The sequence below is a fragment of the Sturnira hondurensis genome, unplaced genomic scaffold, assembly GCF_014824575.4.
Source record: "Sturnira hondurensis isolate 20B ecotype Veracruz unplaced genomic scaffold, ASM1482457v3 Scaffold0017394, whole genome shotgun sequence".
Classification (NCBI taxonomy): domain Eukaryota; kingdom Metazoa; phylum Chordata; class Mammalia; order Chiroptera; family Phyllostomidae; genus Sturnira; species Sturnira hondurensis.
Window position 1 is genome coordinate 6,584,434 of NW_028090025.1, and position 14,782 is coordinate 6,599,215.

At 49.0% G+C, this 14,782-nt stretch overlaps 1 protein-coding gene across 5 annotated transcripts in view; it reads left to right on the forward strand.

Moving 5' to 3' along the window:
• SYT17 (synaptotagmin 17) overlaps positions 1–14,782 on the forward strand; it is a 73,563-nt gene that overhangs the window by 43,527 nt on the left and 15,254 nt on the right. The gene's annotated exons all lie outside the window — the stretch shown is intronic.

A 14,782-nucleotide genomic window follows, 5' to 3' on the forward strand; every position in this document is an offset into this window, starting at 1 on the left:
TCAGTCAAGTAGTTTACAGCCTAATAGAGAAGCATGAGAAACTAGGGACCTCGGAACCCTCAGAGAGGAGGATTCTGAAAGGTTTCCGAGACCATCCAGTGTTTAAGTAGAGGCTCCATGTGCCATTCTGCTTGAGTTTAAGCTACTGTTTACAGGGTATATTAGTTATCCACTGCTGCATAACAAACCACCCTAAAATTTAGTGGCTGGAAACGGTGAACAAATATTGTCTCTTACTTCCCATGAGTCAGGAATCCAGGATGTCTTTCTTTGCTGGGGACCTCTGGCCAAAGTTCTCTGACAGGCTGCTGTCAAGGTTTCAGCTGAGGCTCCCATAGGGGAGGGTCTGTTTTCAAGCTCACCCACAGTTGTTGGCAGAATTCAGTTTCTCCCAGGCTGTTAGACTGGGGGCCTGAGTACCTTCCTGGGTGTTGGCCGGTGGACCTTCCTAGGTTCTTCACCATATAGGCTTCACTGTAAGGCGAGTCACAACACGGCAGGTGACTTCCACCAGAGAGGGCAAGTGAGAGAACAAAACAGGGTGAGCAAGAAGGAAGCCAGAGTCTTTTTATAAGCTAAACTCACAAATGACACCCTATCCCTTTTATTCATTAGAAGCAATTTACTTGGTCTGGCTCACACTCAAGGGGAGGGGATTACACAAGGGCCTGAATGCGGGGAGATAAGGGCTCAATGGGAGTCAGAAGCTGCCCACAGCAACATGGTTAGAGTTCCTAGAAGTAATGGTTATTGTCTCCTGTGTCCTGTTCACGGCAGGCGCTTCACTGATATTGCTCCTAATATTCATTAGAACCTACCCTGACAAGTCAGTATTATCCTCATCAATTTACAGGGCTGGGCACTGACGCTTAAAACCTAAACAACCTATCCTACTCCTCAAGCTGGTAGAGAAGGATTATCTCTGACCTTGTTAGCTCCTAAGGTCAAAGGCCCTGCATTTCTTCAAGCACTGAGGTGATACTGGCCTTGAGGATCTGACGTCATACATGGAGGAGTCCCACTCCAGGGCGATTGGAAGCTCCCATTTGTTTAGATCTAGGCTAGAATCTTGGCTTTGGGTCTCCCAAGAAATCAGGCCATGGCTGAAAAACCCTTGCATGTACAGCTTCCTCTTCAGGAGCTTACTCTTTCTCATCATTAGGACTGCAGATGTTCTGTGCTCCGAGACCCCTCCAGACAGGTTGGTTCTGAGCTTTCTCCGGGCCTGTCACCCGAGAGTCTGCAGCCAGTTCGGGGCACCTGCCCTAAGCAGATACGACGCTTCTATCTGATGGAGCCTGTGTTGGCTGCTGTCCCAGCACCCCACTCTCCCCAAGATTTTACATCAAGAGGGAAGACAGTGATTTCATTGCATCTGTAAATGGTGGAGGGTAAGCAGTGGAAACTACAGTTGAACCTTATTTATTCAGTAAATACATACTCATTTCACTAGGCATTTATTATTTTTACTTTACTCAATTAGTATTTATTGAAAAAAATTGCATGTAAGGGAACCTATGCTGTTCAAACCTGTGTTGATCACGGGCCAACTGTATTTTCATTCTGCAGTTAGGAATCTGCCGACGTGAAGGGCTGGCTTGTTACACGGAGATTCTCCAAAGTGTGAGGTACCCAGCCCCCACTTTGTTCAAGGGTCAACTCTATATTGAACCAAAACTGGGATCCACGCATGGAATATCGATGCCTAAGTCCCTACTGAGAATAAAGGACTTAACGCGGCACCTGCAGACTAGGAGGGTTGCGGAGGTGGGAGGGGGGAAGAGAGCCCACATGGAAAGCCCTGACACTTACATTTCATGAAAAATGTAGCGCGTGGTTGTTACGAGGTGTGACACAACCCAGAGATGTGTAGGGACAAGGGATCAGCATGGCTGTGGGGGGCAGCGCCCAGCTCCTGGCTTTGTGGGCTTGCACAAGAGCCTATGCGCTTAGGTTTTCTCATCTGTAGAATGGGGATCACTGTCAGGGATTGCTGCGTGGATCCAAGGGAGGGAATCCACAGTCAGTGCTGAAGGCGGTGCCTCGCACCTAGCTAGCACTCCCTAACTGTTCGCTATCATTAAAGGGAAATGCTACTGTCTCCCTCATCCCCTTTCCAGGCCCTTCTCCCTGAAGTCAGCACCTTTAGTGTCCCAGTATGTATCATTCTACACACTTGTCCTTCTTCACATAGACATCATCCACATATATAGTGGATTCAGCTTTTTCAAAAAAGTATTCATTAATTCAGGAAGTGTGTATTAAGCACCTTCTCTGTGCCGGGCACTGTTTCCAAGTAGTAGAATGTCGCAGGGAACAAAACAGACCATCCCTGCCCTGACAGATGGGGCTCAGTCGGTTGGGTGTCATTGTCCCGCAAAGCAAAAGGTTGCTGCTTCGGTTCCGAGTCAGGACACACGCCTGGGTTGCGGGTTTGGTCCCTGGTTGGGGCGCGTGCTGGAGGCAACCAACTGGTGTTTCTCTCTCGCTTCGATGCTTCCCTTTCTTTCCTCCACCCTTCCCCTATCTCTTAAAAAAATTAAAACAGACCATTCCTGCTCTTGTGGGTGTTTCTAGACTATTTATTCTGTGGATATCACTCTGAAACTTGCTTTTGTGTCATTAATAATGAATGTATTCAGTCCCTCCAGGTGAATGTAAATATGAAGGCATCTCACTCTTTATTTTTAGTAACTGCATTATGAAAATACCACCATGCGGAATACCATGATCAAAGCAGAGGTTATTCATCATTGGGGGGGCAGTGAGGGGTGTGTGACAGAGCTTCAGAGAACGTGATATGATTTCTGGAGGATGCTCCTTAGACAAATACACGGGAGGACAGAAAATTTGGCATATAGTTAAGAGGCTTCTTGAAACCCTTGAACCACATATGTGAACCCAATAGGGCAGGGCCTCAGGCTGGAGGACTCCCAGCCCCCACCCCCGCACGCCTCTCCGTCCACCCGTCGTCCCTGAGGTGGCCGTCGTCAGCTGCACCTGTCAGACTGGCCCCTCTTGGTCCTTCCCAGAAGACATGCTTCTCTTTTAAACATGGGGTTTGGGGCCCCCAGCTCAGGGTTCCCTCTCCTCATGTTAAAAGCCCATTGAAAATGCTTTTTATAGGCCTGAACCAGGTGACTCAGAGCATTGATCTGATACACCAATGCTGCAGGTTCAATCCCTGGCCAGGGCACATACAAGAATCAACCAGTGAATGAATAAATAAGTGAAACAACAAATCCATGTTTCTCTCTCTCTCCCCCACCTCTCTTAAGAATCTATAAACCAAAAAATGTAGACTGATTGCAGGCCTCCCTGTTCCTTTACGTGGGGATTCTCAACCCTGCCTGCACTTCAGAATCAGCTAGGAACTTTAAAATGCTGCCAATGGCCATGCCCTACTGCAGAGACTCTGATTCAGCTGGACTAAAGTGGGGTCCTGGGCTCTACGTAGATATCTATGTTTTTAAAGCACCTCAGATGTTTCCAATGCTCTGTCTGGGTTCAGAACCACAGCTCTGAGTGGAAACGCTAGCCGGGGTAGCATTTTCCATACAGGGCACTGGCTGGAATAATGAAAGAGGGAGAATTGAGCTGGTGCGTATCTAGACAAAGCTGCTGTCCTTCTGAATCCAAATTCGTAACATTCTGACTTGCTTTACTCAACAACCAGGGGAGAGAGCTGTCACCTCTACGCTGAGGATCTGAAACACAGCCCATTAACTTGTTTCTAAACACTTCATAACAAAAGTAAGGTTGATATGCAATTTAAGCATTTGCCAAGACTCCTGATAAAAAGCCTGTAATTAGATGGTGGGCCGGGCTTTCTGAGCAGTTCCTTTCCTGTGCGGGATGAGGGTTCTTCTGTGATTTTCAGTCAGGTGATTTCTGCAGCTGAAGTTTTTAGGGAAAAGACGAGAGAGCAACACTGTCCAGGAATGTGGAGGGGGTGGGCCACTGCAGTTCCTGGGCTGTGATCGGAAGTAGGGGGAGAAAACAGAAGAAGAAGAAAAAAATGCAGCTTGCTGATGGCTGTTCAAACTTTTAAAAATAGGATTACCAGCTATGATTCCGCAATTTTACTTTTGCGTATACACCCAGAAGCACTGAGAGCAGGACTCAGACATGTGCACCCCCTCCTCATAGCAGCGTTTTCCACAGTAGCTAGGAGGTGGGAGCAACCCAAATGTCCATCAGTGGATGGATGATCAAAATGTGGTCTGTACATACAGTGGAATGTTACTCAGCCTTGAAAGGAGTGAGATTCTGACACCTGTTCCAACGTGGATAAACCTTGAGGGCATCATGCTAAGAGAAATAAGCAGATGTGAGAGCAGAAATACCTTGTGACTCTATTTGTATGAAGTACCAAGTACCAACAGTAGTCAAATTGATAGAGACAGACGGTATAATAGAGGTTGTTAGGGGCTGAGGGGAGGTGGGAGGGTTGGGAGTTATTGTTTAGTGGGGACAGAGTTTTAGTTTGGGAGGATGAAAAGATTCTGGAGGTGGACGGTGGTGATGGTTGCACAACCAGTGTGAGTTGTCCTTATACCACTGAATTGTTTACCTAAGGAAATGGTTAAAGTGGTCCATATTATGTTATGTGCGTCTTACCACAATTTGGAGAAAGAGAGAGGGAGGGAGGGAGGGGGGGAGGGAGGAAGGAGGGAAGGAAGGAAGGTTGGTTGGAAAGGGAAAGAAGTGCATCTTGATGTCCACAGAACCCAAAATCCCTCTGAGCAGTTCAGGGTAGTGCCCGAATGCTGAGGCTGGACCCTGCACACTGTTCTTTCCGAGATAAGTCACCGTTCTTTCACTGCTGCTCCGACAGGGTAAGTACGGAGGTTCGGGGCCAGACCCCTGAGCCAGACACCTGGGGTTCACTGTGTGCCCTTGGCACTGCCCTTGGCCACTCAGCTCCTCAGTTGCCTCATCTGTGAAGTAGGGATAATGGGCCTGGCTTCTGTAGATTGCGTCAAGTCCGAGATACCTCACAGTGTGTAAAGGTGTGGCGTGGTGCCGGCTCAGAAGTGCTCCGTAGTGTTAGCCGTGATTGTTATTCCCCGAAGGAGTCCTAATTCGCGTAGCCAGAGGTCACCTTAAAGCTCTTCTGAAAGATGTGGGGCATAGATATGTAACTAAATAACATATTCTACACCCTTTGTCAACTTAGAGTCTGAAGTTCTGTGGAAAACCCCCAAAAGGAAGGAAAATCTTGCTTTACAGCCTTAACTGGGTGGGATATTGTCTTCCTGTTCCCCTCCTACGCAGCATCAGACGAAGACCCTGCTTGGAGGTGAAGTTTGGGGGAAATTGCGAGGTTAGAAGGAACTAAATATATGTCATACCTCTCTAGCCCTGAACCTCCCTTGGTTTCCCTTGAGTACTCTGGGCTCTCTGGCCTTCTGAAGAGCATTCGAAGCTCTTCCTCGTCTGGTGACCTTGGTCAAGAAGCACTTTGCCTCAGAAAGGTTCCCAGTGCCTGGAGGAAGCAGGAGCCTCACGTGCTGGCCACAGACAACCTCTGACAGTGGGAGAGGGAGAGGGCTGGCCCCCTGCGGCAAGAGCTGACCAGGTTGCGACCCCACAGACTGGATTGTTTTGAGCACCTGCTGTGTGCCTCACACTGTCCATTAGATCAGTATTCTCCAGCCTTTTTGGCACCAGGGACTGGTTTCATGGAAGATGATTTTTCCACAGCCTGGCCTGCAGGTATGGCTTCGGGATGACTGAAGCTCATTACATTCAAGCTCAACTACCACTGTGCCACCCGGTTCCTCACAGGCCCCGACCAGCACCGGTCTGTGGCCTGGAGGTTGGGGACCCCTCACTACTGTTACATGTTCGTTAGGGAACCAGACGTTCATGGCACATGTTGTCATCGACCTTAATTCTAGCAAGGGACAGAGAGACATTATCAAATGCCACACCAATAATACTTAATTGTGAATTGGCCTCAGGGTAATGCAGGAGAGAGGCAGGACATGTTGCTGGGTGCCCGGCCTCGTCTGGGGAGTGGGGTGGTGACCTGTGAGTGGGGAGCTGAAGGTTGCAGGAGGATGAGGAGCGATCAGGCAGGGCTCCGGCCCAGAAGGGAAACTGAGGTTTGGAAGAGAAATTGAGGCCGGCTTCATGCTTCAACCTAGAAGCTACACAGGCTGCCAGGGTTTAGGATAGAGGACTCATGCCCTGCTACCCATCTGTCCATTAAAGTTCTCAAGGCAGCTGCTGCAGGCATTGACCTGGGCAAGGCTCAGAAGGGGGCCCATCAGTGGTAACCAGTGCTGGGCAGCTGCAGAGCACCGAGGAGGGCAACCAGGTGATGACTGACATTCCTTTCTGCCAACTCTTAGTGCCTCTAGCCAGGACCAGCGAACATGGCACCTGAAACTTGAATATGCATAGGTGTCTCCCAAGGGGTGCTAAAATGCAGATTCTGACTTATTTGGGGTGGGGCCTGGGATTTGCATTTCTGATAGCACCCGATAGCACCCAAGTGATGCTGATGCCGTGGGTTGGCAGACCACACGTGGGGAATCGAATACATAGACGACCCCAGAAAGTGCAGCAGGGTGACAGGCATTCCACCTGTTAGGATCAGATTGTCCAGCAATGATCCATCCCTGTGCACACCATTCCACTTCCAAACCCACAGAGTGTGAATGTCTGTCCATTCACATTGTTATGTGGGGACTTTTAAAAATCCTGATGCCCAGTTCCTAGCCCAGAACAACAGAATCAGCCAGGGCATCTGCACTGTGGGGAGGGCCTGTACTTTGCAAAGCTCCCAGGTGGTTCTCTTGTGCAGCCTGGGTTGGCAAGCATTTGCCTATACTGTTCTGCCTCCACCCCACCCTGCTGTCTGCTTGGAGGCCTCTCAGGCCGCTCTGTGAGTGAGTTCCATGGCACCTGGTCTGTATTCCATAATTGCTTGGCTTTCTGCAGCTGTAGCATCAAATTGGTTAATTGAATCTGCTGGGGAGATGAGCTGGCTAGGGAGGTGTGGCAGAGAATGAGATGGGAGGTCTGGGCCCAATGCTGCCACCCTCCTGCCTGGGATGACTCCAGGATTGAATGGGCATCAGAGGACATGCTGAAAGTGGCGGGTCTGGGAAGTGGGACAGTGGAGAAGCTGAGGTTTTCCAGCACAGGAAGCCAGTGTGAGAGGGGTATAGCCATTCTGCGAGAGCCAGGAACTCCCTTCAGATCAAGAGAGGCTGCAGATTTGTTCTGGGGCACAGATGTTCCCCAGCATCTGGCCTCAGCCCACCCATGCCACACTGCCTCTCTGCAGCCTCCCAGCAGCCTCTGGCTTATCCCCTCCCAGCCTGACTTACTGAGCGACAGGTCCAGCTCTGTCTCCTATAGAGACTGTTGAATAGCCATTTGAAGCATGGATGGGAGCGAGATACAATTTGGTTCGAATGTCACCTTTACCACTTAGCAAGTGTGTATGGCCTTGGGTGAATGATACCCCTTTTCTGAACCTCAGTTTCCTTCTCTGTTATAACTTCAATCTCGATGCTTCAGATAAAAAGCTTTAGACAGGGCCTTGCACATAGATAATGCTCAGTAAATAACAGATATGATAAGAAGAAGATGGTGATGAAGACATTGATATTGATGGACCCTGCTATAGAGGAGCAGACCCTGGAATTGTACAGACTTGGGTTTGCATCTTGGGCCACACTGTTAACCAGCTGTGTGACTTCAAGCAAATGGCTCCACCTCTCTGAGTCTCAACTTTCTCTTGTGTTAAATGTAGCAGATCAATCCTAATATGGGAATTAAAGGCTAATCAGCATATGGACCCATCCATCCCAGAAGTAGTCACTTGGAAAATCGTATGTGCTGTTTTGATAATTGCAGTGTGTCTGAGAGTCGAAATGCTGCCACTTTTGAGATTAATGGCTCAGCCCAGCTGCCTGTGGTTGTCTCCGCAGCATCTTTCTCACCTAATCACCATCGCCCCAGAGCTGCCAGCTGGTACCATGTCCAGGAGCCAGGGATTGACACTAAAGCTGTGCCAGCTACCCACAGAACCAGACTAATTTGTGCCCCCAGCAGTGCCCTGGGGTGGGCAGCGTGCAAAAGGAATTGGCAGTAGGCACTTGGCTCGAGGCCCAGAGCTGGTCACGGGAAGTGAGAGGCAGAGTGGGGACACGGAAGCCTCTGCTTTCCAGCTAAAAGGGTGTGAAAATGGGCCCCTAAGAGCCACCGTGTGGGCAAGATTGCAGAAACGAGGCAGCTTAAGAAGGGACCCTGTAAACTTAGGTATAGACTGCTGGGCTCATTCCTGAGCTACATGTGAGTGGATATGACCTTCAGCAGTTCATCAGAGACTTTGAGAACTGAACTACAGGGTAGACCACCACCTAGGTTCTGAGCTGGCCCCCGAGGAACTGATAAAAACAGCCTGCAAAGGCATTGAAAACCAAATTGGCATTGGAATATCAGCGCACGAAAGGCTGGTTAGAACTTCTGGTCTGAACCTAACCTGGTCAATTGCCAGCTACAACTGAAAAATGAGCATATTAAATAGGATTTAAACAAGACCTAGAGTCTTGTAACATGGTATTAAACATGTCCCAAATATGGAAAAATACAGTAAAGATTAAATTTTTAAAAACATATTATAAAAGCTTTAAAAAATGTCCCAAATACAATGCAAAATTACTTGATTTATGAAGAACCAGAAGAATCTGGCAAATCCTTAGAGGAACTATAATAAGTAGGCACCAACCACAAGATGACCCCAATGTTGGAATGATTAGACAAAGACTTTAAAGCAGATACAATAACCAAGCTCCAAGAAGTAAGGGTGAACGCTCTTGAAAAGAGTAGTAAGTTGGAGAATATCAGCAGGCTGACAGAGAAATAGAAGATATAAAAAAAGAACCAAATGAAAATTTTAGGATGGAAAAGTACAATAAATGAAATAAAATATTCACTGATGGGCCTACTAGCAGAATGGAGATGATGGAGGAAAGAGTTTGTGAACTTGAAGACAGGTCAAGGGAAATTATGCATCTAAGCAACGGAGAGTAAAACGATTATGGGGAGGAGGAACAGCAGGAAAAAAAGAGAATTATGGAGTAATATCAAAAAGTCCAATATCCATGTCATGTGGGTCCCAGAAAGAGAGAAGAGACGCAGTTGGAAGTGTTGGGATAGGGGTGGGCGACTCACCCTTCGGAAGACCCCTGAGTCCCTTAGCAGGTTGCTGTGCCCCCGGCTCAGGAGAGCCACCCCTGTCCCTGTCCCAGAAGGCAAGGACATGAGGACACAGTATTTCGCTGTGGTCAAAGTCAGCCAGGCCTGGCTTCAGACTCTGGGTGATGATGGGCAAATTGCTTTACTTCTCTGCACCTCAGTTTCCTTGTCTGAACAGTGTGGACTGTAGTACTCGTGTGTTCATTATCTCATTTAATCTTTCAACAGACACATAAGGCATGATGTATTTTATGCGTAATTTTCAGTTGAGAAACTGAAGCTCAGAGAAAGGAGGTAAAATGAATTGAGCCAAGTGTGAAGCCTGAGGGAAGAGTCTCCACAAGACCAGCCTCATATCAGACATCAGCTATAAATTCAGTGGTCCTCAGAACCACCCTTACAGTTCCCTACAAATATGGCATCCTTACGACCACCCTGGGGTTCAGTAATTCACTAGAACCACTCACAGAACTGAGGACAGCACTACTTATGACAACAGTTTCATGATAGTGAAAGGCTACAAGTTAAAACCAGCCCATTGAAGAGATACAGGGGGCCAGGAGTCCAGATGTGGAGCTTCCAGTCATCTTCCTGAGGAGGCAGGGGCGGCATTGCCTCCTCCTGGTCACTAAGTGACATAGTGCACAGAGTATTGCCAGCCAAGGAAGGGTACCAAGCCTTTGGTGTCCTGAGTTTTCACTGGGGCTCAGTTACATACTGTCCAGTGGCTGACCTTCAGTCTCCAGTGTCTCACACCTTTAGTCATCAGTGTCTCCGAGGTCTGAACTGATAGTACATGGCCCTGAAGCTGCCATCATAAGTCACGTTGTTGGAGTGTACAGTGGCCAGAGACCCCAGGCAAACTAAGGCACTTCTGCAGGACATCCCAGAGTCCTGGAGATCACCTCCCAGGAGGCAGGAGCAAAGGTCAGACATCTCTTTGGGTTAGGGGAGTTCTTCACTGCACAGAAGTGACTCATCCCTTGTGCCAAGTCATCTAGCGGGTGAGTGGCTGAGCTGAGCTTCAACTCAGGCCATTTGGCTTCAAAGCCTTCTTCACTCTTAACCACTACACCTGATGAGCATGTGGATCACCTGGGCATCTCATTGAAATGCAGATTCTGAGTCAGTAAGTCCGGGGGACTCGGGGCATCTGTATTTCTGATGCTGGTGTGAGGACCAGAGTTTGAATTGCGAGAAGACCCTTCCTCTGTTCTCCCACTCCACCCCAGGGAAGGCAGGGTGAGTGTGGAGAAGTAGCTGAGAGCAGAGCAAGGAAGCCCTGTAAGAATTATGTATTTTGATGCGGACACCGGCCCGCAGCGTCTGTGGCATTATGGATGAGATATGAAACAAATTCACATGGACTGTGGAGGAAAAGGGATGGCACGGCTATTCCCTCAAGGGGAGAGCATGCCAACCCTTGCCCGGACAGGCTTTTATTGGGTTCAATTAGCACAGGAATACAGGTAAAGCTCATTAATCATTGTCAGGCAATAAAGATCAAACAATAGATAGCATACAAAGAACTATGAGGGCCTATTCTGGGTCTGGGTCTGTTAGCTAAAGGGCTACAAAACTTTGGGAAACAAACTTATTTCCTGCTTGAACACTTAAAATTTAATTGAGAGCATTCTTAGCAAAGCAGGTTTCACAGGAGTTTATGCGTTCTTTCTTGGGCCTGATCACTCAGGGAACCCGCCCTTTCCAGCACAGGGCTGCACTGCCCTCTGTCATTGTTTCAGGCTTAAGTCAGGCAGGGGAAATAAGGCAGCCAAGAGATTGGGAGACTTCTCCCAGACAGAATGAGGACTCAGGCTATGTCAAAACTGAGGGGTGAGGGTCCATCACCCCCTTTCTCCATAGCGCCCCCCCAAGTCCTTCCCTGGGACCTCCCCATGCTCATGCCTGTCTTAGGTCATTCCCCCCTTGGGGAATCTTACCCATCATTGGCTAACCGATCAAGCATCGGGAGCCAGTTATGGATGAAGTAACAGGAACAGAAGCAGCACTCCTGCCCGGGAGATAAGCTTTGTCTCCTTAGTGGCTTATGGTCTGAAGGTCGCTCACTCAGCCTTAGCCATGGGGCATTACAGCTTCTGAAACCAGGCAGGGCCGTTCCCAAAAGTATTTTTTTCCCGAGCGCATTGGGAGGCCTTTGGAGAGTTCTGGCCAGGGAAGCAATATGATCTGGTTGGAGTTTTAAAATATTGTTTTAGCTGTTGAGTGGAGAATGGGTTGTAGAAGAGCAAAGGGGAAGCCGGTGACCATCTGGGAAGCCATGATGCTGGTCCGGGCGAGAGGTAATGGTGGTTTGGAGCAGGGAGGGGGCAGAAGGGTTTCAGAGAAGCCACTCAATGGAATACAGTATTGGAGAAAGAGTCAACAGAACATGCTAGTGGATTAGTTGTACAGAACCATTCCCTAACTTGTCAAGTGACCTAAAGTCCTCTGAACCAGGGTTTCCTTGTCTGGAAACCTCAGTTGCCACCTCACAGAGTGTTATGGGGACAAAAGGTATTGGTGCATGTAATGTGCTAGCACAGAGGCTCGGGGGGTTGCAGCACTGAACCTGAATATGGACAGGGGCAGAACTCCAGCCAAGGGACCGGGCGGGGGGCGGGTGGGAGCAGAGACCTGTTACCCTGGGGGGCTCTCCTGGCAGAGCACAGAGCCCACAGTGGCACCACCACCTCAGCTTCTGTCTCCAGAGAGCTCCCTGAGGCTGCCCTAGTCCACCCAGGCGGTAACATGTGGCTGAATCTTAAACATTCATGTTGTGTTCCAATGACAGGCTTTGAAGATTGGACCAGCTGCCAGGACTCCTGGGATTTTTACCCCATTCTCATGGCTGTCTAATGATCTGGGTGCCTTTGGATGGAGCCTTATTCCAGGCAAATCCTCATGGGGCAGAACATAGGGCCCTGGGCATTTATCCAACCACACGTGTCCCCAAAGAGCCTGGGGTAGATAGCGTGGGAAAGGGAGCCAGCTGAGGCCGGGCCCAGCCTTGCCTCATGCCTCAGTGCTGGCTATAAGCAGTCGTGCCCAGCAGCCAAGACCAGCACCTGGGTGGGTGTGAGAGGAAGGCTTGTGCATGGAACAAAGTCAGAAACCAAGAGTACCCTTTCTGTTCATCACTTCATCCTGCCCTCACCAACCCAGCGCTGCCCATGAGCGGGAGGAGGCCTAACCTTCAAAACGCCTGGGCCCTTGGGGCACAGCCAGTGGTGCCACCAGTCTCCACACATTCTCAAGGAAACCTTTCAGTGTAGTGAAAACCACTGTGGCTTAGAAATTGGAAAACCAGATTCCCAGAGCATGGTTGCTGTGTCATCTGGAGCAGGACCCATTTTCCATCTTTCACATGCATACAGCAAATGAGCTTTGTACCTCAGGGCTGTTCATTCCGTTTTTAACAATAATAATAGCAAACACCTGCACAGTGCTTCCTACTTGCCAGGCCCTGCTCCAGGTGTCTCACATGAATTCAGTCATTTAATTCTGTAGCAACACTATGATGTGGGAGTTGTCGTTTATGAATGAGGGAACTGAGGCAGCAGTAGGGAAAGTAGTTTGCCTGAGATCCTGGAGCAGAATTCAAACTCAGGTCACCTGAATCCATAATCTGCTCTCAGTCTCCAGGTTACGCAGCCTCAAATACCGATGAAGCCCCTGCTATGTGGAGGTGCTTGCTAGGTCCTAGGGAAATAGCAGAAAGACAGAAATAAGTCATTGATTGTTATGCTGGCATTCTGATTGGAGAGACAAGGAAGAAACAAACGCCTAGATAATGGTATAGTAAGGCAACAGAGAGGACCTAGAGCACTTTAACCTGGGTAATAGAAGCTGAGAGGGGGCCGGCTGTGCAGAGATCGGGGAGAGGAGTATTCTGGGCAGAGGAACGGGGAGTGTTGGGGCCTGGGGATTCGCTACCTTTTTTTTTTCCAATTTTTTTATTTAATTATTCTTCAAGTGCAGTTTTCTGTCTATTACTCCCATCCCATCCCACCCCCCATCCTCCTCCCTCCCTCCCATTTCCACCCTTCTCAGTTGTCCATGTATCCTTTATATAGGTTCCTCTAAATCCCTCCCTTATTTCCCCTGAAATTCCCTCCCCTCTCCCCTCTGGTCACTGTCAGCCTGTTCTCTATTTCAGTGTCTTTGGTTATATTTTGCTTGCTTGTTTGTTTTGTTGTTTAGCTTCCTGTTAAAGGTGAGATCATATGGTATTTGTCCTTCAACACCTGGCTTATTTCACTCAGCATAATGCTTTCCAGTTCCATCCATGTTGTTGCAAAAGGTAGGAGCTCCTTCTTTCTGCGGCATAAAATTCCATTGTGTATATGTACCATAGTTTTTTGATCCATTCATTTACTGACGGGCACCTAGGTTGCTTCCAACTCCTGGCTATTGTAAATTGTGCTGCTATGAACATTGGGGTGCATAGGTTCTGGGATTAGCTACTTTTGTTCAAAGAAGAGGAAGAAGGCCTGTGAGTTCGTAAAGAGCTTAGATGGTAAGTACTTACTGAGCACCAACCCTGAAGGCTGTTAGGTACTGGGGAAGCAGAAGCGAACAGGACAGATGTGCCCGCTGCCTTCAGGAAGGATGGGTGAGCCCACCTGTGTGCAGGGACACTTGGCACATGCCCCAGAGTGGGGTGGTCATTTTTGTTTTTTTTCCCTGTTTGTAAGTTGAACAGTTGGGTGAAGAATAAGCAGAGTGAGTGAAAGAGCTCGGCCTTCCCTCTGTCTTTAGAGGGAGGTGCCCCACGCTGGCCCGGGGAGGGAGGGTCTGGGAGGCCTGGCTGTTGGCCGCTCCCTGTAGGATCCTGAGTTGCAGAGCAGGCTCGGGGATAGTGTCCGCTGGCTTGGTGCCAAAGTTCCCATTATGTGTCTGCTTTCAGATCATATCTGCTCAATCTTTTTGGGGCTGGAGAAGCGAAGGAGAGTTAGGTGGGGTTCCTTCCATCCTCTCCTTGGCCTCTTGGGGGTGTCTTTGGTGAGGAGGGACCAGGACACTTCAGCGGTACCTGGACAACCATGTGATAAAATGAGGTTTCTCTGCTTTAAGAACTGTCCTTAAAACCCAGGGTGCCCCACCAGCATGAGAGGCTGGGGCCAACCACTCTCTTCCAAGTTATTGAGTGTCACTTGGAAAAGAAGTGAGAAGGGATTAATGAGGAGAGCAGGAATCCTGTGGTAGCTCTTCTTCCCACACGTAGTAAGAGCCAACCTTTGTTCCAGGCACTGCCCCAAGCACTGTGGCAGTGGGGCCTCATGGAAACCACAGGAGGGGCCGCTGGTATCATGCCCGTTTTACAGAGGAGTTAACTAAAGCGCAGAGTGCTTGAGTGACTTGCTGAAAGTCTGTGTCTTAGTGGAGGCAGGGCTAGCTGCTGTGACAGATTAGCCCCCATGGTTTTGTGGTTTAACACACCAGAGGCCTCTTTCTTGCTTGCACATGGTCCTTGTGGGCCCTTTTATGAGTGGACTTCCTTGTGGTGATTCTGCAACCCAGACCCCTTCCATCTTGCGGCTCTGCCATCTTCTCAGGCCTT